The 22,011-nt window shown below is 47.7% G+C and overlaps 1 pseudogene; it reads left to right on the forward strand.

The window, feature by feature from the left end:
- The first annotated feature begins 5,821 nt into the window (after positions 1-5,821).
- Positions 5,822-6,697, forward strand: LOC112817238 (large ribosomal subunit protein eL8 pseudogene; annotated as a pseudogene).
- Positions 6,698-22,011: the final 15,314 nt, after the last annotated feature.

Raw genomic sequence — 22,011 nt, forward strand, 5'->3', positions numbered from 1 at the left:
GGGCGAGGTAGAGAGAAGCCTTGCTTTGGCCCAGCCTGTATGAAATCTATGGCTGGAACCCCTCATTGCTCCCCTTCCCCCAGAGACCTTGTATTACAAATCTCAAAACAAGACTTCACCATTTTGTCACTCTTCTCCTAAGACAACTATGTAGAATGTCTAGCTGACTCAATGGTGAAGTTAAGTATGAGAAAAAAAATACATTGAAAATAACACAGAATCTCTCTACCAAGTTCACTCTATCATTGAGGAAGACCAAAAATTGTAAGGAATGCTACATCTCCAAATATAAAACCATTTGGGTTTATACAGTCTCTATGTAAGTAATCTCACTTAATCTTCACATCACTGCTGTGAATTAGTTATAGTTAAGATAGATGATAGATGGCTAGATGATATAGATAGATGGATAGATAGATAGATAGATAGATAGATAGATAGATAGATAGATAAAAGCTGCCCAGAGAGAGGGCTTAAAAGCAGGTTTCCTGCTCAAATTTAGTGCATTATTCAACCCCCAGGTGAAAACCCTGGCATTAATGACTACCTCTAGTCTACTGGTAGACCTCTAGCCTGGACCTTTGACCCAAATACCCAACTTTTGTCCATCTCAATTTCTCTCCCCATCTCAGATCCAGGCAGCTCATCATGGGATCATAGGCTTACCGCCCTTACTGCCCTGAGTGAGTCCTAGCCCATTGCTTTTCCCCATTTCCTAAAGATAAATTGTGATCTGGAGCCAAGGCAGAAAGATGGGTCTTTACAAGAGGTGGGGAAGAGGGAGCAGACTTATGGGTGACTTTGACAGTGGTGGGAGAAGGCTGCATGCTTTAAAGAGCACAGAACAAGCTTGAGGTCTTCAAAGCATGAGCAGCACGAAGAGGATGGTGCTGATTTTTTTTCCTTTTGATTTGTTTTTAATTAGACATTTTCCAAGGGGGTGGAGTGAACCTGCATTGCTTCTAGGAGAATTTGAATTTCAACCATCTGCCAAAGCCCTTTAAGAACACTGTTGGCTTCCATCCTTCTTATCATGGCTGAGAAGTGAAGGTGCCTTGACAAAGCTCCTTCTGACTTAAACAAGAATGAAGGGGGAGGAATCTGGAGTTGACCTTCTCAGCTTTTTGGGGAGAGCGGCCACTTCCCATTATTCATGATCGCAGCATAGTTAGAGCTCAGGTGCAGGGTTGAAGGCCATTTTAAGGAAAAGAAAAAAAAAGCTAATAGAACAAATATTTACTTAGAATGAGAAAGCAGCCGAAATGAATTTCTAGAGCCCTGAAATCTTTTGAAATCTCTTCAAATATTTTACAAAACAAACAAACAATCCCCTTACCTTGCCCCCAAACCCTCAAAAACCAAAACCCAGCAGCTTGAATAGAAACATGTTCTGATGACAAGCTGGTGTCCCCACTCCTCCTGGAGTACCCTGCAACCCTCAGTGGCTCCCAGCATTATGGGGTCTCTGGAGGGGAGAGGTCAGGGATCCTAAGCAGCCATTGGCTTCTTAGGAAATTTACAGGCATTCGTGAGGTGTCTAACAGTGGTTTGCAGGGATGAGGGCATGTCAGGGGGGTTAATAACCCTTCTTCCCACATCGGGAATATCTCTGGGCCATGGGGAGGAAGCTGTGGTGGAAATTTCCCCCCACAACTGATCACATATTGAATGGGTTGGACACCTCTGCTCAGGAGTCTGGGGAACCCTCCAGCAGTCTGAACCGGTTGAGGGCATCTCAGGACCCTGGTATCTCTTCGTTCCAGGCTTCAAGTGGTAGCCAAGGCAGTCTCCGGATTAGAGCATCTGAAGCATTTCTCCTACATGGGTATATAGACTCTTCTCCATTTTTACAGTGGGAACTTCCCTCCCAGTGTTTCTTCTTTGCCCCACAGGGAACGGAGAATTCTGTTTCCTCTACCCATGGTACACACACACACACACACACACACACACACACACACACAGCCATACCCCATGCCCCATCCCTGTGAGATCAAGCATATATTAAGTTCCCACCTGCCTTTCTGGCCACGCCCTGCATGTTTTTCCCAGCATCTCCAGCTGCACTGGGAGGGGAAAACAGACTGGCCATCCTTGCTCCTGTGGCGTTGGGGGGGCGGGTACACGAGAGCTTGGTTTGCTCCACAGACCCAGGCATTCCTAGAAGAAAAGAAAATCCTGCTGGTCTCTCTGGGCTTGTGCACCAGCCTGCACTAGTAGAGAAGTTCTGCGTTGGGATGCATCAGACACTGGCTCAGAGGCTCTGGTTTACAATCTTTTTTTCTGTATTGAGTTCTCTAGTTGGCGATTTTTCCTTCAGTCGAGAACCCAGAAGGTTGGAGAAATGCACTGCACGGTTCAAGGACCGGAGCGCCATCTGTGTCCTAAACACGCACCAGCATGCCGGGGCAATTATGCATACCCAGATCCTCTAAAGCAGCGCTTCTCAAACATAAATAAGCATGTAAATCATCCAGGGGGTCTTGTTCGAATGCAGACCCTGATTCAGGAGGTCTGGGGTGGGACTTGCGATCGGCATTTTTAACAGGCTACCAGGTGATGCCTGTGTGTGTCATCCAGAGCATCTAGATCCTCGCCACTCAAAAGTGGTCCTGGGACCTGTCGCATCAGCACCCCTGGGAATCTGGCTAAAGATGCAAAATCTCAAGCCCCATCCCAGACCTACAGGAACAGAAACTTTGGCCACCATGAGGCAGCTAACCACCTTCTTGTTTTGTTTTTGTTTGTCTCTTTGTTTTTTTCGCCTGCCAGCTCACCCAGGGTCACAGGACATAAACGGTTGCGGCTGCTCTGGGCAGGACTTGGTTAACTTTAGAGGCTGGTCAAGTAGGAAAATCGGTAATTTCCCCAAGGAGCCCCAAAGACACTGCTGGCCCCTGGTCTTCCTCTGTGGGTCATTGGAGGCGGCACACGGGACCTTGTGCCATGTTTGTGGAAGGTAATGTGGCTGAATTAATGATGATACAGGAGCCTTCACAGAGGTGATTCTTGGCTCTTTTAATTGCGCCATTTCTCAACCTTAATGCTGCCCCACTGCCATTTCTGAATTATGTCGCCACGCACATCCAGAGACATGCGTATCATAGATTAATTCTCCCACTCAAACTGATAAACTACCCCACACGTAATTTATACTCATCTGTCTTTCCCCTAATCTAGCCAAACCCTCTTCCTTCAATTCTGTCCACCAGAGTGCTTTGAGAAAATTAGTCTTTGGACTGCATCCCTGTACTTACTACACCATCCATGCAAGTCTATTCAAAAGCTACACAAGGAAATCAGGGATGGGGAACATCTAAGGCTTTTTTTCTGACTTCATCCCCGTGAAGTGCTTTAGCCCTCAGGAGGGTCCAGTACTTTATTATCGAAAGTTGTGTTTTGTTCCATCAGAAACAAAATATCCATCCGTGACACTGTCCTCTTCTACCCCACCACCCACTCCACCCCTCCCCAGCCTCTGCCCCCAGCCTGGACTCTATGTCTGGACCGCTGAGCCGGAGATGCTGCTAGTCTAGTCAGCACCCTAGCTGCCTTCCTTCCCTTTCTAGTTTCATTTTCTCAGGCGCCTCCCCTGAATCCTGGGTCACACATGCCAAGAAAGCTCAGCTGTGTGACCTTAGCAGAGACTGCTCTCCCCTCCCCGATCCTCCTTGAGCTCGTGGGGAAAAGACCCACATCTTTTGGTTCTGACTCAGCGGTCCCCCCTCATTGCTGCTCTTGCCATATCTGATTTCGGGGACTTGGCATCTTGCTGGCCCAGACACATCATGCCCTGTGGTGCCCAGCTAACATCTGCAGTTGTGTCTGCCTTTAATCCTGGACCTACAGGGCTCCTAGAGTCTCCTGGGCCCCTCAGGTCCTCTGGAAATGCACCTTCTTGCATTTAGACAGCTGCATGAATATTTACCAGCATTCTCCTGTCCAGCTGGATGTCCACTCTTTATGCTGTCCCTCCTGGCAAGCCCTGTCCTGCTCTGGTTCAGGGCCTGGCAGGACCCAAACTTCTGTGTAAATCCAAAACATGGACTTCTTTCTCCAGCTAAGACCCTACCAGGGACTTGGTCCTAAGCCCTATGACACTCCCCAGATGGAGCCCGATGGAGCCAAGGGGCATGGGGAGTGCAAGGAATCCTGTTAATGACAATCCCATGAGCAAGCCCACAAGACCTATTATGGTGAACCAGCAAACTTTTAGCTCGGGATTGAGGGATAGATGTAGGGAGAAGAACGTGGGCCAATCTCTCTTCTGTAGACAGCTCCGTTGAAGATTTGGGAATCAGCACAATGTTCTACATTAAAACAACAAAGGAACTGGCCCAAATATAGGACCAAAAGAGTCATGAGTTTAGATTTTAGTCTTTGTTAGTCTAGGTTCTTTTTTACTGGATACAACCAAACATGGTAACTTCCCAAACTGTGGCAAATCACAGGAGAAAACTCTGCTGTTAGCTTACAACTGCATCAGGGGAGGACTTGGGGGTGGGGGGAGCCAGGAAGGGGAGTTTCCAGAAGTTGTCAGTTGTGGTCAGTTTGTTTCCTCACAGAGCCTAAACTGAAGCTCAGCCATTTTGACACTGATTGCAAAACTCCCATAGAAGGCTCATCTCCTTGACCATTTGCTCTGCCGAACCCCTGCTCCGAATAAATTGCACTGTCCTGTTTCTCGGCTACAGGGTCTTTCTAGAGATGGTTATCAAACAGTCATGATAGATCAGCAAGGCTCTCTGTTATCGGATCTTGGTGGGGCTTCACTGACACTTAATAAAGCTTCCCTTCACCATGTGGCGGGGGTCTCGCTCCTCATGCCCCTTGAGCCCCTGACTTTATTCCCACTTGCACATTCTCAGCTGATGACCTTCCCTCCCTGCTTTACAAAGATGAAGTCGTGCAGAGTAGGGAAGAGGGAAAATGCTGGAGAACACAAGTGGGGAAGAATCGAGAAAGACTGTAGTGAGGACATGGGATAGGCTGAGAGGGAGAGGGTTTGGCTGGATGGAAGTGGCTAAGAATGACCTTCCCATCGCAGAGCGTGGAAGAGGGGAGAACATGCCAGGTGCTCCTCGAGGCCCAGCAGCTACCTGACCGGCCTCTTGGAATTTTCAGCAGCCCCTCACTAGGTCCCTCCTCCCCCTGCCTTCCCACCATCCATGACCCAAGGTTTTGGTTGGAAATGGACAAGACTCCTCCAGCAGAAGCTGGAATTTGCACGTGAAAGACACTCTTGTTTCTTCATTAACTGTTATTTGGAGGAGCAGATGACATCAACCATAACAAGGCTGAGGAAGTCTCTGGGAGTTCTTGGCATGTCACCTGTCAAGCCTTGAAGTTCTGGCTTCAGAGTCGAATGAGCTCAAGGCGGCCGCCGAGCACTCCCTTCCAATGGGAAGAACAGATGCAAGAGTTTGAGGTGGCGCCCGAGGGAACTGTGGCTGGACTGTGCGTGAGATTATAGGATCATCGAGGAAAGGTGGGAGGGGAAATAGAAAGTCCAAACCCCGAGGCATCACTCACGGAAGGATTGATTTGTCTTGTTTGTGTCAAGCATGCTCTGGATGTGTCCTTCGATGGGACACAATTGCCTTCAGCGTTCATTCCCGTTTTCAATCAGAACTGACCTTTGCTTCCGGTCTTACCACATATTTCTCTTTTGCTTCACCCCTCCGTCCGTTTTGCTTTCTTTCTTGGTTTTAGGGGACAAAATCCACCCAGAAAAAAAAAAAATAAACCATGCTAAATATGTCAAACGTCAGGGAAGCCCTGGGTGGAACATGTTATAAAAGCATTGGACGGTCTCTCTCCTCCAGCAACCCAAGATGCCGAAAGGGAAGAAGGCGAAGGGGAAGAAGGTGGCCCTGGCCCCTGCTGTCGTGAAGAAGCAGGAGGCCAAGAAGGTGGTCAATCCCCTGTTTGAGAAGAGGCCCAAGAATTTTGGCATCGGACAGGACATCCAGCCCCAAAGGGACCTCACCCGCTTTGTCAAATGGCCCCGCTACATCCGGCTGCAACGGCAAAGGGCTATTCTCTATAAACGTCTAAAAGTGCCTCCTGCAATTAACCAGTTCACCCAGGCCTTGGACCGCCAGACAGCTACTCAACTCCTTAAGCTGGCCCACAAGTACAGACCAGAGACAAAGCAGGAGAAGAAGCAGAGATTGTTGGCCCAGGCTGAGAAGAAAGCTGCAGGCAAAGGGGATGTCCCCACTAAGAGGCCACCTGTCCTTCAAGCTGGGGTTAACACTGTCACCACCTTGGTGGAAAACAAGAAGGCTCAGCTGGTAGTGATTGCACATGATGTGGATCCCACTGAGCTGGTGGTTTTCCTGCCTGCCCTGTGCCGTAAGATGGGGGTTCCCTACTGCATTATCAAGGGTAAGGCCAGGCTGGGCCGTCTGGTCCACAGGAAGACCTGCACCACTGTCGCCTTCACACAGGTCAACTCGGAAGACAAAGGAGCCCTGGCAAAGCTGGCGGAGGCCATCAGGACCAACTACAATGACAGATACGACGAGATCCGCTGCCACTGGGGAGGCAACGTCCTGGGCCCAAAGTCTGTGGCTCGCATCGCCAAGCTGGAAAAGGCAAAGGCTAAAGAACTGGCAACGAAACTGGGCTGAGTGGACGCTGTTGAATTTTCTGTACATAAAAGTAATAAAACGTTGTGTTTCAAAAAAAAAAAGCATTGGACAGGCCGAAAGCGCCCCAGAGAGGAGGTCCGGCTCTTCCGGAGATTAGAAATGGCAGGAAGCCACCACTGCCCCTGGGGATGGAGGAATCAAAGTCCGGAGATCCCAGAGCCCAGGGGTGTGATGGTGGCTGGCACCAAGGGAGGCCACTGTTGTGATTCAGAGAAATCACTGATGTGCTGCAGAAAGCAACAAGAGGGCCACTGGACCCAACAGCCAACGCTGCTGCTGGCCCTGGGACCACCCCGGACACCTGCAGGTGCTGGCCACTCAGGCATCCACCCCCGGCCACATCACCTACCCCTAGAGCTGCAGGGACAGAGTGCAGCAAGAGAGGGTGGAAAGGGCATTTAGACCCAAGACGCAATGACCAGTACCCCCCTCACTCCTTCTGCCTCTTAGCCTGCTTTCTTGAAATCCTTCTTTTCCTTTTTCCTTTTTCTTCTCTCACTGCATTTATTTGACGAGCATTCATGAGCATCTACTGTGTGCTAGGAATTATGCTAGAATGGGGTGGTAGGGGTGAGGGAAGTGGATTCAGAAATAGAAAGATATCCACCTGTCCCCAAGGTGCTTAAAGAGCAGAATTCCACCCCACCAACACACAGGCACACACCTGTTTTGTTTGTTTATTTGCTTGCTTGTTTGTTTTTTAGAAGATCAAGAATTGCTTCTGGAAATGGATCCTTCCAAGTTCCCTCCACTTTTCCTTAGTTGGGTACTATCTGTTTAAAAATTGCAGGGTGATCTCTGGCCAGTTAGCTCTGTCAAAGGACACATGCTGAGAATCTATATATATACATCGGACTGAACTAGGAGCAGTGAGCAGAAAAATGACCATGAGAACCTTACGATGTAGTGGGGAGACGCTTAGAGCGCATGGCATGGTGAACAAAATCTTAATTGCAACAAGTGGGTGGACTGACTTCCTAAAGTCTGTAAGTAGGGCAGATGGGGAAGGAGGTGCCATGGGAGTAAGCGGGTCAGGGCAGGCTTCCAGGGGAAAGAGGCTTGGCCTGGTCATGAAAGAGGAATAGGCTGCAAACTTAGGTGTGTGCCCAAATCTCCCTCCTGCCTCTTGCCCCAAAGCTGCCACCATCATCAACCTCGGGGCTGTTGAAACATCCCACGTCAGAAGGCAGGAATGCAGATAGATCTTTGCTTCCTTCCTCTTCCACACGATCTTGGCCCACTGACCTTGGCTGAGTCATTTGACCATCTGGGGACTTGGTGGTCTCACCTGTGACAAGAGGATACTGATATGACTTCTGGATGAGGGATCTGGGACGCATCAAATCTTGTGATGATTCCATCCTGCTTTCAGACCCAGGACCCAATAACCTACCTGGGTTGGGATGGGATGGGTGGGGGCTGATTTACCTGGAGGGAAGTGGCATTCTCTTCAGGACCAACAGAAAAGCTTGGTCCTTCCGCCCCAGTCCACATTCTCATTTTATTTTCTCTTCTCTCCAACAGCCCCAGTCCTGCAGCTGCAGGGACAGAGAGACCCCCAGATTCATTCTTCTGGTTGGCCAGTGTGCCGGACCATGACAAGCTAGCAGTGTTCAGGAAGCAAACTCTGTATTGAGCAGCCTTTCCTTGCAGCCTGAGCGAGGAAAAGCTGCCCAGTGGGCATGCAGGACAGAAGCTGACCCTGGGGTGGGCTCTTCTTTGTCCCCTGCCCCCCTTCCTCAGGCCCTCTGCCCCTAGCATAGCCCCCCTCGTATGTTGCCCCCACAGGCTGGTCTGTGCCCATGGACACCTCTGGGCCCATCAGCTGTCCCTGTAATGAACAATGACAGCTCATCACATTACCGGCTGGCTTCTCTGGCAGGAAGGTGAAGGGCTGGTGAGGCTCATTAGCATCTGCCTGGAAGGGGACCAGAGGCTCTTACTCCTCTCCCGAGCCACCCCCTCCTTCCCAGGCCCTGTTTCTAGCAGGCTCTCAGCTGTGTGTCATGAGCCTTTGTGAGGAAGGTCAGAGTAATTTGTTGTTTAATAGTAGTAACGGGAGGGAGGCACATGCGTGATTTGCTTTTGAAAATTCACAACAAGTTGAAGCAGTCATTTCCACTCCCTAGAATTCCAAGATGCTCTCTTGAGCGGGAGAGGACAAGGTGGAGTCACCAAGAGCAGGGCTAAGGTGCCATGAGCTTGTCCCTGGGAGCGTGAGTGTGAATGTCACCCGTAACATTGCCGGGGAGGGAAGTTGAGACCAGGACTGCTGACTGTTGGCTGGGACAGGCAGAGATGAAGCTGGGATGCCATGCATCTTCTTAAGGAGCCCAGGATTAGAACATCCAACCGAGGAGATCCTCTGTCTGGAACGCGAATGCCATATAAATCACCAAAGGATCTTGTTAAAAGGCAGACTTTGATTCAGTGGGTCTGGAGCGGGGGTAGCTGGGGATTTCCAGACACTGGTGTGAAAAAATGGGAAAATGTGTTGAAGCTTCTAGGCTAAAGCCACCCAGTGCCTTCTGTAAATAGAGTCTGGAGGTGGGGTGTTTTCCCATGTGGTCTCTTTTCCTGGGGCTACTCAAAGTCCCCCGAAACCAAGGCCTCAAAGAGAAGGGCCATGCTGGACCCCAGTGACTGTGACAGGGACTTGTTATGCATGCATGATTCATGCACACTAGCTTGGAATGACTGGCCCTATTCACGAAACATAATTACATCCCAATTCTCTGGATTTAATTGAAATCACAGATGGATCAAAATTTAAAGCTGGAGGGGACTGCAGAAAATCTGTATTTTGGTTCCCTTATTTTAAAGATGATGAAACTTGGACCCAAGGGCTAACTTTACTGGCTTGGCCCCTAACACAGGGCCAGGGCCATCAATATTGGTTGACCCAATTGATGAAATGCCCAGTGTCCTACCTTATAAAGTCCATCAGCACAAGGGGCCTTGGTAGTTGCTTTTCAGCTTTCTACATTAGGAGTTGCAACCCCACGTCTCCAGGAGCCAAGGATCTAAGGTGGCTGAGAGGAGTGAACTGGTGTGGGCCTCAGGAAGGTGGATGTCGCTCGATTTTTCCCGAGAAGCCAGAAACTTAGAGTTTGGGGCAAAAATCTGATTTTTAAATATTGGTAGCTAATTCAAATTTAAAATAGAATATTATGTAGCCAGGGCGGCTGGGTGGCACAGTGGGTTAAGCATCCAACTCTTGGTTTCGGCTCAGGTTGTGATCTCAGGGTTGTGAGATTAAGCTCTGTGTCATGCTCTGTGCTGAGCTTGGAGTCTGCTTCAGATTTTCTCTCCTCCTTCTGCTCCCCCAACACTGCCCTTGCTCCCTCTCTCAAATAAATAAATAAAATATATTAAAAAAAAGAATACTACATAGCCTAAATAAGATAAGTTACCAAAGCAGATACACCTGCTTGCTCTCAGCCTCTGATCTCCAAGGATGTCAGGGATTGAAAAGTGATTTTCGTTCACACGTCTGTTTGGATGTCACAACACAGAGCCGAGGCTCAGGAAATACTTTCCCTGCTAGGTTAGTCAGAAAGAGAGTGTCTTTCCTAAATACAGAAGGGAAGTTTGCTGACAGGATGTAGGTGATGGATCAGACTGTAGAAGTCTCTCTCCGTGTAACCAGAATAAGGTGTTTGAGGGATTTAACTCAGCTTGGAACATGCTTGGAAATCGTCTTAAGGATGGGTGTCTGGTACTCTAAGGCAGCTGACTGGGGATTTTTCTGAGCTTAACTGCTCGCTTAATGAGCAGTCCGTAAACGGGTTCCCACATCTACCTACACACTGAGCGTATTGTGTCCGCAGGGATGCTGGAGGAGGTACAAACTGTAGTGTGCATGTCTGTCCAGTAGAAATATTTTGTAAATGTTCAATCAACATACATACAGGAAATGTGCACATGATCTAAGTACAGGAAAGGGCACAGAAGAATATCACACAATGTGGCAGCTACACTTGTGGTGAGCAGAGCACAATGTATAGACTTGTCGGATCAGTATACTGTACCTGAAACTAATGTAACACTGTGTGTCAACTATTCTTCCATTAAAAAAAAATACCATACAATGAATTGTCACAAACTGAACATACTTGAATAACCAGTACCCAAATCAAGAAAGAATATGATCAGCACCCCACATACCTCTTAAGTCTTGTTTTCCAGTTACTCACCCCCATCCCCAATCCCACCAGGATGACCGCTCTCCTGTCTTTTCACACACAGATCATCTTTCTTTGTAGACATATCGCCTCTGGCTTCTTTTGCTCTACATTGCTTGTAAGATTAATTCATCGTTCTGTGGAGGTGTGTTGCTGTGGCGTACCATTGCTGGAGAGTATTCCACTGTGTGTCTGTAACACTATTTATCCATTCCACTATTGATGCACATCTTGGGGGTTATTACAAATGGTACAGCTATGAGATTTCCGGTACATTTCTTTGGACGACCACATGTGTGTATTTTTTCGGGATATATACCTAGGATTGGAATTGCTGGACCATAGGTTACGCATATCTTAAGCTCTAGTAGATGCTGCCAGGGCTTAATCAAAATGATTGTATCAGTGTACATTCCTGCCAACAGTGCATGAGTGTTCTGATTGTTCCATATCCCTGCCAACACTTGATTGTTGAAAGAGAATAGCTCAGTTTTGTTTTTCATTTAGTGGAGGTGTAGTCTATCACACCCCTATATTTTCATTTGTGTTTTCCTGATAACTAAGAAAGCTGAGCACTTTTTTTTTTTTTTTGGTATATTGAATGGCCATTTGGATATCTTTTTCTATGAAAAGTCTGTTCAAATCTTTTGCCCATTCAAAAAAAAAAAAGGTTATCTTTTCACTCTCTTAATGGGGTCTTTTGATAAGTAGAAGTTTTTAACTTTAACGTTCACCCATTTATCATTCTTTTTTTTGTCTTTACAGTTGGCTCTTTTGTGTCCTGTTTAAGAAATCTTTGTCTACTCAAGGTCACAAAGATATTTCCTTGAAAAGCTTTATTAAGTTTTACCTTCCACATTTCAAATGGAGATTGAAGGAAGCTTCTTTCTGTCTCCTCGAGATAACTTCTCCCAGGCCCAGTGGCATGGCCGAGCAGTTCTACCACATGTGGGCAGGAGCTAGGATCTGAACTCAGACCAGGAGCAGGGATCTGAACCCCGATCTCCAGACTTTCCAATCACCACTGCTTGATATTAGGCAGCTGCTTGACCCCTCTGTGCCTCAGTTCTTCAGGGGTAATAATCCTGCCTTCCTCATGGTTTTCTGGTGAGGACTAATTCTGTTAATTACTGAGAACAGTCTCTGACACAGACATTCTCTAAGGGTTGGTGATCATTGCTGGTCTTGACTGAACGAGCTAAGGGGGGGAGGGTGACGAGGAGGGGCAGGAGTGGGCCATCAGTGTATCCCAAATCCTGGAGGCGGTGGAGGGGAAGAAACAGTGACTATAAAGAGCAGTTGTTGCATGGGGAGGAATCAGCTCTGCTGACAATCCCAGCTTCCGAGAGCTAAGATCCTCCTCGGAGGGCTGAGACGGTTTTCCCAGAATGGGTCCTGTGGGAGAGTGGGCACTGGACCCTGGGCCCATGAAGTCGAGACCCGAGGCCCGGATCACTTAGTGCCTCAAAGAATCCCTCACAAGAATTTCTACACTTACGCAGATTTCTTCTCTTCAGATAAATCTCCAGAATTATATAAAATAACACCATACCCCTTTGCTCAGAACAGGAGTCAGCAGAATTCATCTGTAAAAATCCAGAGAGCAAACATGTTATGGGCCCCTCTGGTCTCTGTTGCAGCTTCTCAGCGCCGCCATGGTATCCTAAAAGCCACGGACAACACGTAAACAAGTGAGCATTGCTGCGTCCTATGTTTATTCATGGACACAAAAATGTGAATGTCATAGAATATTCATACCAGAATATAGCTAGATTTATATATTTAGATTTGTTTCTTTTTTTCCAACCACTTAAACATGCAAAAACCATTCCGAGTTTGGGGGCCTTGCACAAATGGGCAGCAGGCCAGACTGGCGCATGGGAAATAGTCTTAGTCAGTCCTCAACAGTGGTTTTTCCAAGTGTGGTCTCTGGACAAGCAGCATCAGCATCTCCCCGGTAACCTGTCAGAAATGGGATCTCTCAGGCCCAACCCATGTTTACTGGATCACAAACTGGGGGTGACCCCTGTGGTGATTCCCATACACGGTCAGGCTTGAGAATCGCTGGTCTACAATGCGAGTTCTTCCGTGCCTTTATGCCAAGCCAATTTTCCCACCTTGTGTCTGTATCTCTTTTGCATTAGACAAGCCAGTTGACCTGACATCTGAAACCGCTTCTGGGAAGTCCTGCCCCATAGCTGCTTATTGAGGCAAATGGCTCCAGAATATTCCTGGCAGGGGTCCACGTTCTGGGCCACATGGGTCTGACTTGCCTAGTACCAGACACATGATCAAAATCTGGTCAGTGACAGGTATCTACCATCAAAGCGAATTGGATTCACCTTTGTGAGCATTTTAACTGGCTATGTAGGTAGTTAATCATTCATTGCTATGGAGCTCCAAAGTAAAAACTCAAAATGCAGATGGAAGACAGTACAGAGCTTTCATGGGGCAGAAGATGTGAGGGCTAGGAGCCGTGAGGAAACAGGCGTGAGAGGAGGCAACCAGCTGAAACTCATCGTTACAGAAAAGGGTCTAGAGGAGAGAGAGGAGCTGAGTTCCATTAACAGCCAAGCCCTGGGTGACGCCAGAAGACATCTCCATGAAAGGGGCAGCAGAGAAACCTGGCCACTAAGCTGCCTTGTACCCTGAAACATGAGTAGTCTGCCGCCTGAGCCTGGGGAGTCCTAGGTTGCTGTAAGATTTCTGGTCCCATGTGAGTCCCGCCAGCAAAGAGGAATGGAGTGTCTGTTCCTTGGCACCAAAGGAGTAGACAGAACACTTGGGCCCCACTAGCGTGTTGAGGCTTTCCTTAACACATCACGAACATAGGTCTTTCTCTCTCCCACCTGCCCGCCTTCTTGTACCTAAATCTTACCCTCCAAGACCTCACTTCAAGGCAGTCTTCCCAACGAAGTTCCCCTCGATTTTCCTGCTCTTCCTCCTTCCCAGGTTAGCCCACCTTTCCCTCAGAGGCACCACCCTGTTCCCGGAAGCCCTCTGCATCTCATTCTGCCATTTTTAAAGGTCGCCACTGCGTGTCTTCTCGGGTGACTTGAAGCCTTGGGAATCTTTGTGTCCTTTCCTTTCCCAGCACATGGTCAAAGTATGCTCTGGGACAGGAAGGACCTGACGTCCGTGGTGTGTCCCCTTTCCAATCCCTGTCTCCTTCACACTTCTAAATCCGTTCTCCACACTCCAGCTGAGGGGAACCTGAGATCATTTCAAGGGCTTTCAATGACCATTTGCAATTAACTGTACAGGAAATATCTCCAGTCAATTAGTGTTGGCATGTTTCCAGGGCTGTCACCAACCTGCTCTGGAGCAATCAGACTTAATTATCTTGTTGTCTTTGCTTTTTTTTTTTTTTCAATGTTAATCTCATTTATGAGGGTTTCTGTAAACAATTAGGTAAGCAGAGACTTTTAATTTGAATGAAGTGAATCGGATGAGGCCACTGTTTTTTACAAATAACTCCAAGGCTTTAAAAAAATCTCAGCTGAGTCCTATAGTTGAGTATCAGGGCCTGTGACTCCTTCTAAAATCCCTAGAATCATGCTCCCAGGGAGCAGACCCTTGGATAGCCCTGGAGGGAAACTCACAGAAGAGGAGCTGAGGGAGGGGGACAGTCCGTGTTTCGTTGGGGTTCCACTTCTTCAGACCCATCAAAAAACTCACGGAATTAAGCTAAACAGCTGTTTATTAGCAGTAATAGTAAAATGCAAGCAGAGCCCTACACGGACTAGTCCCATGGAAGGTTAGCTGGTGTTCAGAGAGGATGCTCTTGTTTCTGCTGGCATCCATTCTCCCTCCAGAAATGGGCATCCTTGCTATTTGAGGGAAGCTGAGCCCTCCACACCTGGCTCCGTGCAGGGGCGGCTGGTCGACCGTCCTGCGTGGTCAGGTCACAGGTGTTGGCTTGTGATGGGCAAATGACCAAGGCCAGGCTAAAGGAGAGGCAGTTATGGGACATTTTCTGGAACCATGGGGCAAGAGCAGCCCTCTTTCTCCTGGTGGTGGTAGGCTGTAAGAATGTCCTACCAGTGGCAATGCTGTCACTTTGTTAGAAGAGAGATTTTCATGAGAATGAAGGAAAAAGGAAGGAAAGCAGAGGAGGGAGAGGAGGAGAGAGAGAGAGAGAGATTCGTGACACCCCCCCGCCACTGCCCCCCCCCACCAGTCTCCTCAGAGTCCTTGGCTACCCCTGTCCTGTTGCAGCCTCCTCTACCAAGAGTCCCACGCTCCTGCCTCAAACCAGATTTCAAATAACCCTTCCCACTGCAGCCTATGTTCCGAAGAGTTCCTGATTTTTCCCTCCCAAAAACAAGCCAGCCTCAGAACTCCACACTCCACTGTGCCTGTTTAACCACGGTATTCATACTCCAGCTTTCCCCCATCTTCGGCATCCCTCAGAAGGAAGGGAGAATTCCATACCCCGTTTGCTGGGATGGAGGTTCTGGTTCCCAGAAGGCCCTGAGAGAGACAGGAGGGAGACCTCGGAGAGGGGTGGGACGGCAGGTGGCTTGCGCTTCTGCGAAAGTATGCCGGGGAGGGACAGTCTAGAAGGCTTTGTACCTGTTACCACTGACAGTCATCACACAGTTGAAGAGTGAGTAAGACAAGAAATCCTCAGTGTGAATTTGAAGAAAAACAAGAAAAGAGTGAGCTAGTTGCCGGGCTCACCCTTCTGGACTGATGCAGCCTGGCCTTTATGAGGGGAGAACTGAACTTTAAGCCTTCTTGTGTGTCCCCCCCGGGGTGAGGAAGACATGCCCTTAGTGGGCTAGATGCTGGGGCATCTGTCAGCCCCACTTTACACAGTGCAGCTGGCCCGCTTGGCTCTGGGCCTGGTTCTGAGCATCTCCTGGGTCCTGTTCAGCTTACAAGGGGATCAATAAACATTTAAATGTCATGCTTCCAGGAGCCATCCATCATAGTAAATGTTGTTGTTCAATAAATGTCACTAGAGGGTAACAAAATCTCTCTTGCAGAACACCCTCTGGCCACCACTTCCTCTCTTGACCCACCCATTGGGATCATCACAGGGCCTCTCCTGGCTTCAAAGGGTGAAGGGCTGTTTCTGAGCTTGATGCAAAGGGTGGTCTTTCTCCAGGAGCTGGCTTCCTTATCACAAATACTCTGTGGCCATCATTAATGCAATTTGCCAAGCATTTCTGATTCTCTTCATTTCTGGAGCAGGAGAGGATTGCATGTCCTGGCCCCCCCGTGATTGGATGCATCTAAATGGCTAGTTCTGACCAGTGCACTGTGAATATAGTGACACGTTGTCACTTTTAGACTGGACTGTTTCATTGCCGATAAAAGACCCTCTCCAGATCGCCTTTCTTTCTGATACAGTAACTTATAACATTGGATATAGTGGCTCCTCCATCAGTCTGCATTCCTATGTGGCTCCAAGGAGCTGAGCCCTCTGCCAATGTGGACGTGCAGGACGAGCAAGAAATAAATTCTTTTTATTATTTGAACCTAGTGAGATTTGGGGAGTCTTTTGTTACCGCAGCATGACTTAACCTCTTCTGACTGATACAGTTTCCAAATTGCTCAGATACTAAGAGAAAGGAGTAGATATTAACCTGATCCTTCCTCTTGCCTGCCCCGGGCATTTCTCCAAACTTCGCAGCAGGAATAAAAGCTGCTCTTTTCATCTAAGAGTGGCTGTTTTTGCAGCACCGGAGAGATTCTGGTAGATCTCCAGGAGAGTCGTCACACACAGAGAAAGGAGGCATCTTCCTGAGTCTATCAGTGTTCTCCTCCCAAGCAGAGCATGCTGGGGGAAGTATCTGCTCTTGGAGTAGAAAGCGCAGAGAAAGTTGTCCACATTGTCTTGGGACCCAAGTGGAGGTGTGACTGCTATTTCATTTGCTCATCCTGGAAATGTGTCTAGAAAAGGTGTCAGGCTTGGGAAAGTGACATGTGGTGGGGCTGTGCCTGTAGCATTGGCCCAGAGAGTTTGAATGAAGATACAAGGTCTTCCAGTGTTCTTCCAGAGAGCAGCTTCAGTTTCTAAGTCCAAGCCTTGGTTGGTAGTTGGATGGCTGAGCCTGCATGAGCTGCAGGTGGGAAGTAGTAGGCATGTGCATCTGGGATGTGGGAGGGATCAACGAGGAGGTGGGGCATCACCCCATGTCTGCTCAGGACACTGCTTCCAAGGCACGAGGAGAAGGAAAGTGCCAACACATGACAGAAGCTGGGCCCGCTCTGGTTGTTCTGATCCCTGACCCCTCGCAGGGAGCATCCTTTGTTGGGTGAAAGGGTGGCTCCTTCCCTCCAGCATGGAAAGCATCAAGACTGGTGCTTCTGGATCAGCTCTGTCTCCAGATCACTTTAAAGATGCACAGGATGGACCACTGACTTGGGCATTGTGGGATTGCAGAGCTGGACTCAAGGAACCCTCCACAAAGTGTGCTAACCACGGCTGTGGAGCTCTCAAGCCACATTTCCAGCAGAGCTGCAGGCTGGGCCTTCCAGAGTTCAGTGCCAAAACTTGAGGGAGAAGGTGGGAAGGACGGATTCTCCTATTATCCAGGAGAAGGATGGTGGCAGTTATCACCTGCTGATCGTTCAGGAACTCTATCTTTGTTTAGACACTTTCTGAGTCACATCCTCACCTCTACTTGTCTGCGTCTGCTTACCTGCACAGCTCACAATCAATATAGCCAAAGGGATGGCTCCTGGATAGGCAAGTTGGCATGAGAAATATATTCCTATTGTAAGCTAGACTCTCTGAGCACTCTGGAGTGTTCTCTCTCTCTTTCCTTCTTTCACATACCTCCTGCAAGCGGGGGCTCCCTCCATAGGTCATCCCTAGCTGCCTTACTCTTCCAGCAGCTGGAGTTCTGGGTTTATTCACTGCCCTAGATTTTGGGCCACTTGGGATTCTTCTTCTTCTCTTCTTCTTCTTCCTCTTCTTCTTCTTCTTCTTCTTAGAGATTGAGAGTGATTGGGGGGTGGGGGCAGAGGGAGAGGGAGAAAGAGAGAATCTCAAGCAAACTCCACTCCCAGAGCCTGACATGGAGCTTGATCTCATGATCCTGAGATCAAGACCGGAGCCAAAATCAAAAGTCCAATGCTTAACTTACTGAGCCACCCAGGCAACCCCACCACTTGGGATTCTGAGCAGGCTCTTCAAAGTTTACTCTCACATCCTAGCAGTGTTGCCTTTTATTCTTTTCATGACAACATCCTTCAAAAACTGCGAAATGAATTTCCATAGTGTCCACACGGCATTTGTACTTCCTTTCCCACCACCAGGAAAACCAAAACGATTTACACAAACATTCGGTGAAGGACATCATGGCTTTTTGTAAACCTAATACAGTCACATTTTCATTCTTTCCCATCTCTTCTTTCTCCCTCTGCTTTTCCATAATGTGCCTGACCCTTTTAGAATGTCGTTCTCCTGGTTATATTATGTGCTTTCCCACTTCAGGGTTTCTGAAGTCTCAGGAAGTATTTAAGTTCAATACCCTTACTCTCTGTTTTTGTTTTACCCTCCTTCCTTTCAACAAGTTACCGTAAATCCTTTTTTTTTAATTGCAGCTTGCTTTCCCCCACCTCCAGTCTGCTTCCCCCTAACATTCCTCAACCTGTTCCAAAACTCATGTAACACTTTCAGATGGCCAGTGTTTCCCTGTGTATGCTCTTTGCATCCCATAGGTGTTTCTTTACTTAACCTTCTTAAAATAGAACCAGGCATCCATTTATTCAACTATTCAACACATGTTTATTGAGCTCTTACTATGAGCCAAACTCTGTACCAGGCACTGGAGATTCAGCAGCAAATGAGGTAGGCATAGTCCCTGACTTCCTGGCCTTATATTTTTATAGAAGAAACTAACAAAGATGTAAATAATTGAAAGTTATTAGGTCAGAGAGTGATATATGCTCTGAAGGAAAATACACCAGAGTAAATTTATAGACTGATAGGGTCTGGGTGCTTTTTAAAAATTATTAAGGAGGTCTCTTTGATGAAGTGAAGGTAAAGCAGACACCTGAATGAAGCAGTGAAGTAGCCATGCCCTACAGGAGGAAGAAGCCATGCTTCCTACAGGAGGAAGAAGCACCACATGTGAAAGCCCTAAGGTTGGAGGGTGCTTGGTGTGTTCATGGCACACCAAGGAGGCCAGTGTGGCTGAGCCTGGTGAGTGATGGGGAGAGCAGTCGGAGGTGAGGCTGGAGAGGTGGGCTGAGTGCCTCCTAGGTCACGGTCAGACTTTGAAGTTTGTCTAAATAGGATGAGACCCACTAGAGAGTGAAGAGCAAGGAGTGACATACTCTGGTTCATGTTTTAGATGGATCACTCTGACTTCTGGGTGAAGAACGGAGAACATACAGGAACAGAAACAGAGAGTCCACTTAGGAAAACACGGCAGAAGTCCAAGAAAGACAATGGTGGACAGAATGGTGCTGGTGGATATCTGGTGGATATCTGGAGAGAAGTGACAAGATTCAAGATATACCTGGAAGGTGGAGCTGATAGTGATTGCTCGTAGACTACACTTAGAGAATGAGGATGCTTTTGTGTCGGTAAAAGTGGGTAAGTGGTGTTATCATGAACTGAGATGGGAAGACTAGTGGAGGAACAATGGATGGGGAAAGGCAGGACATCAGGCATTCAGGTTTAGACATTAGGCTGAATATAAAAATGGAGATGTGGGAAGAAAGCAGCTGGATAACTAAGGGAGATGTTGAGCCTAGAGATGTGGACTGGGGAAGCATCAGGGTATAAGTTATGTGTAAAGCCATAGGACTGGCTGGGATCACCAAGGAAGGAATGAGGAGGGAGAAGAAAAGCAGTCCAGGAACTTAGCCTTAGGAAACTTGAAATTATAAAGGTTAAGAAGAAGCATGGGGACGAGCAGAAAACATTTAGAAATAGCAGCCAGCGACATAGGAGGAGAATCAGCAGAGTAATGGCTCCCAGAAGCCAAGTGAGGGAAGTATTTCAGGAAGGAGAGCATGATTAATGGGGTCAACCCTCTGCACCTTATAACACCACACAACTTCTCATTTGCATCACCAAGTTGGGGAGAGTCCCATGAGGGTCCACCGTAGAAACTTCAGGAAGCAGAGCTGGGACAATGCTGCTTTCCTCTGGTGGCCAGAGTGGGGGTTTAATGCCCTTAGAAATGAGACAGAGAGACTTGCATAATGGCTTTTCTTTCTCTGCTGGACTGTCTTCCAGAGGGCAAGAGGGCAATTATGCAGTTTACAGGCTAAAACAATGTACCCCATAAGCAAGTATGTGTAGTTTCCCAGAGGATGTTGAGCTGGCCCACAACCAAGTTGTGACTGAGCAGAATGAGGGTCTCTCTCTGGTTAGCTAGAAGTTCTGAGGAATTTCCAGAAAGAAGATTCCTGTTCCCTTCTCTTTATTTAATGGCAGGAGTTGGGAGATGTGGTTCAGGGACCGGGAGATAGGAGATGCGGAGAAAGGACAAAACTATGGCTCATGAGGGTTCCTTTCTCTATCTAACTTGCTGGTTTGCTTACTCTGAACCTCTACATGGAGCCGCACAGAAACTCAGGAAACCTATCCTCCCTCGTGCCTCACACTGGATCTACCCCAGGCTTTGCCAGTTTTACCTTCTAAGTACCCGGATCATGTCTTCCCATCTCCACCGCCATTACTGGGACCCAAGCCATCATCACTCTTGGCTGGACTCCTACAGACTCCTAATTGGTCTTACCACATCTATTCTAAGCCCTCCAACCTCTTCACAGCACAGAGTCATGTATTCAATCTCCACTTAGAAATGTTCGGTGGCTTCCCATTGGTCTCATGATGAAGCCCAAATGCCAAGCATGCCCTTCCCACCACTCTGATCTCAACTAGAGCATCATTCTTTCATGAAAACCTTCTCTGACCCCCTTGTCCATCATGGAGTCCTTTGTTATCTGCTCTCAGAGACCCACATTCCTTCCCTTCTTAGCACTTACGTCAACTTGTAATTATGAACTTAACACCATGATGACTTAAGATCTGTCCTCAACACTGGACATTAAGCCCCATGACATGTCTGTTTTTTGCTTTCCACTCTGTCCCCAGCCCCATCTCAGTAGCTGTCACATGAAAGAATGAATAACAGTGTGAAGGGAGCTGTCAAGAACCCAAGTGAGTCTATTCGGAGAAGAAACAAGGTAGAAGCAGTTGTCACTTGAGAACCCACTGTTGTTGGAGACCCAAGCGCAATTGTCATGGACACCAGTTAGTTTTAGTCTCCTCCCGAAGTGCTTCTGCAGGTCCTGGCTAGACTCCGAGTCCAGTGACTTCATCTGCAGGTGCTATTTCTGTTGGATCTACATCCCTGTAATCGTACATTCAGCTCTTTTCAGGTCTCTGCAAAAAATCCACTCACACCAGCCATGTTGGATATTTTAACACAATGTAAGGGTCTTGTAGATGAGTCACGTCAGAGGTAGCCCTACTGTCTTTATTTTTCCCCATTTCTTTTCTTCCCTCTCCCCCTTTCTGGATGGTCTCTTCAGTCTCCTCACCTCCAAAAACTCCACATTCTTCCCTTTCTGTATGGAGCACCTTCCCCTTCGCTTTGCCACCCTGACATCACCCAACTGTCGGACTAGAGGAAGGTCTCGGCTTCTATCCCCAAACTTGCCTGCAGAAACCCACTGAGGGCCTGAGGAAAAAGCTCTTACCCTTCATATGATATGAACTCTTTGAAGAACATTAAGGATTATAAAGGGGGAAAGATCCCAACCCTTTACTCAGTTATAAGAACCAGCAACACCATAGGGATGATAGAGCTTACGATGCTTTAATAAAAACTACGCAAGAGCTAGTTCCTAACTTTTTCTGGGACATCACCCACTTAAGTTCAAGATACAACTGTATCTAGAAGGGACTCTAATATTCATGGAAGCTTTGGGATTCACAGCTCAGGTCGTCAGTTTAAGATTTTTCTTTTATTAAATTGTTGGTATTTGCTTCTGCTCTATTTGCCTTATTTTTCCCGTCAAATACCCCATTAATCCATTGTTTGAATCTCTCCTTTCTGTTTTCTATTTTCAGCATCATCCCTTTCATGATTTTATTTTATTTTTCCTTTTCCTCTTGATTTTGGGTGAATTCCTCAAAATTGTCTTCCACATTGCTGATGTGATTTTCTTTTGCACTGTTGATTCTTTTACTT

The sequence above is a fragment of the Callorhinus ursinus genome, unplaced genomic scaffold (genome assembly GCF_003265705.2).
Source record: "Callorhinus ursinus isolate GAN/ISIS: 27379988/994484 unplaced genomic scaffold, GSC_fseal_2.0 scaffold43, whole genome shotgun sequence".
In the NCBI taxonomy this organism is placed as follows: Eukaryota; Metazoa; Chordata; class Mammalia; order Carnivora; family Otariidae; genus Callorhinus; species Callorhinus ursinus.